This window comes from Lolium rigidum, chromosome 5, assembly GCF_022539505.1.
Source record: "Lolium rigidum isolate FL_2022 chromosome 5, APGP_CSIRO_Lrig_0.1, whole genome shotgun sequence".
Taxonomy (NCBI): Eukaryota; Viridiplantae; Streptophyta; class Magnoliopsida; order Poales; family Poaceae; genus Lolium; species Lolium rigidum.
This window is the reverse complement of record NC_061512.1, coordinates 96,362,539-96,365,411: the sequence shown is the minus strand read 5'-3', so window position 1 is coordinate 96,365,411 and position 2,873 is coordinate 96,362,539. Positions and strand designations below refer to the sequence as shown.

At 48.2% G+C, this 2,873-nt stretch overlaps 1 pseudogene; it reads left to right on the top strand.

The window, feature by feature from the left end:
• The first annotated feature begins 440 nt into the window (after nt 1-440).
• Nucleotides 441-1,786, top strand: LOC124656191 (annotated as a pseudogene).
• The last annotated feature ends 1,087 nt before the right edge of the window (nt 1,787-2,873 follow it).

Sequence of the window (2,873 nt, the reverse complement as noted above, 5' to 3'; positions counted from 1 at the left end):
GGATCTACCTTAACAACACATACACAACTACAAAATCAGTTCCACATAGGCCATGGCTATCTTGTTTCTACCTAAAAACTTGTAGATCTATAGAAATTTATTTTAGGAAAACAACGCAATCTAGATAATAATTGACATGTAAAGTTAAGAACATGAGTCATTGCCAATCATGAAGCATACCTAAGAATGGGATGATACGAAAATACCTAACAACTTTGGTGATTAATCCAAAATTAAATATTGTAAGTAGTGTCACCAAACACAACATACCAAATGATCAGTTCAACAAGAGTCCAAGCACTTTTAGAGAAAGCTTATGCAAAGATGAAAATAAACCATGCCATGGTAGCTATAAATAGGCATGCACTAGGATGATCATCTTCCATCAACTACAACATAAACATCAAAGCCTCATAAGCACTAGTAAACACAAATCCACCATGAAGACCTTCCTCATCTTTACCCTCCTTGCCATGGTGCTAACCAATTCCACCGCCAATGAGCAATTTAAACATAGTTGCCAACATCAACCTCAACAACCGTTTTCTTGGCTGCAATATCCATTTTCTGGGCAACAAAAACCCTTTCCCGGGCAACAACAACCATTTCGTGAGCAACAACAACCATTTCCCGACCAACAAAGCCAAGTTCATGGGCAACAACTTCCATTTCCTGGGATACAACAGACTAATTCCGGGCAACAACAACCATTTCCCGACCAACAACAACCATTTCCTGGCCAACAATTTCCAATTCGTTTGATACAACAGACTTTTCCCGGCAACCTCAACAATTTCCTCGACCAACAACAGCCATTTCCCGGCCAACAACTTCCATTTCCTGGGCAACAACAACTAATTCCCGGCAACAACAACCATTTCCCGACCAACAACGGCAGATTCCGGGCAACAATTTCTATTTCCCGGCAGCAACAACCATTCCCGGGAAACAACAGCTAATTCCCGGGCAATTACAACCATTTCCCGACCAACAACAACATATTCCCGGGCAACAACAACCATTTCCCGGCCAACAACAGTTATTTCCTGGACAACAACAACAACCATTTCCCGACCAACAACAACAAATTCCAGGGCAACAATTGCAATATCCCGGGGAGCAACAACCGTTTCCCTGGACAACAACGACCATTTCCCCGACCAACAACAACAAATTCCAGGTCAACAATTTCCATTTGCCGAGAAACAACAACAAATTCCCGGGCAACTACAACAATTTCCCGACCAACAACAGATTCCCGGGCAAGAATCGCAATTTCCGGGCAACATCAGCAATTTCCCGGGCAACAACAACCATTTCATGTGCAACAACAATCATTTCCGCAATTACAACGAGTTAAACCCATGCGAGGATTTCCTCCTACAACAAGTGCAACCCGGTGACAATGGTGACGTTCCTCCGGTCGTGGATCTTGCAGCAGAGTAGTTGCTAAGTGATGCGGCAACAATGTTGCCAACAACTAGCGCAGATCCCCGAGAATTCCCGGCTACCTGCAATCCATGGTGTTGTGGAAGCAATCTTCCTACAACAACAACAGAAGCAAGGTGCTTTCTTGCAACCTCAGAAGCTGCATCAGATTGTTCAAGGTTTCTTCCATCCTCAACAAAAATGCGGTCAGGGTGCGTCCATCCAGCAACAACAACAATACATTCTCATTCAGGGTATACTCCAGCCTCAGCAGCTAGCTCAGTTAGAGGCAATAAGGGCTTTAGCGCTAAAGACCCTACCAGCGATGTGCAAAGTGCAAGTCCCACCATACTATTAAACCATCACTACGCCATTCTGGCACCATTAGATGGCCCATCACTATATAGAGGATGGACCGATTGGTGTAGTGGTGAGAAATAAAGTGCAATGCACCGTCATGTATGACCCCGACCTTAGAATAAAATAAAAATAAAGTTCTTTCCTGCATAAGATCACTTGTTTGTGTTCGTTTCATGCGCTTCCACCCATTATTTATCTAACAACTCGTTATTTTCCCTATTTGCAACAAGAAGAGAAACTACACACAAGATAAGGAAATATTACATTTCTCCTATAAAAGCTCCAAGACTACCCGACCAACCAGGCCATCTGAGAGGAGCAAAATGATCTGATCCGTCCGTTTCACCCGCACAGTAAATTCTGGTTCCCACTTTTACCTACAGCCGTCCGATTCAGTGATTTTTTTCTCACCCGCTGCTGCTCGTTGAGGGTGTATGACGTCTGGGTCCGCGCTTAAGTGGGACCACTTGTTTGCTACGGTGGGCATCCGGAGTCGCGTCGCTCAGAAAATGAAAGGGAGTGAAAACCTAACCTACCGCGAGCCTCTCCTCCCAATCCCGTGCCTCCTCTCCTCTCCCCCAATCTCGGCCTCCTCTCTTCCTTCCCAATCAGCCGCCGCCTCCTCTCGTTTGTCCTCCCCAATCCGGTGCAGAGGAGTGGAAAGGGACGGCGGCGACCTGTGTGGCGCCAGTGGTGGCGGACTCGCCGTTTCCCGCGAGCGAGGAGACGAGATCGGTGGGGCCCTCGACCTGCGCGAGTGGCGGCGTGCGGCGTGGCGGCGGCTCCTGTCCTCTCGGCTCCAGGGCTCGAGGTTTTCTTCTCCCCTCACGTATTTGGGCCTCTCGTGCCTAGCGACGGCGCGGTGGAAGGTGGTGGCTGGACGGGGCAGTGGAAGGAGGCGTGCGCCAGCCCCGCCGGTGGTTTCCTTCATCTCCACGCGGCGGTTGGCGACGAGCCGCGGCGACGCGCACGTCGCGCATGCCCCTCCTCCTTGGCATGTTCTCATCTCTGTCGGGCAGGTGAGCTGTTGCTTCTTTTCTCTATCTTCGGTACTGCGTTGTGGGCTACTGCTAGATGTGCTAGAT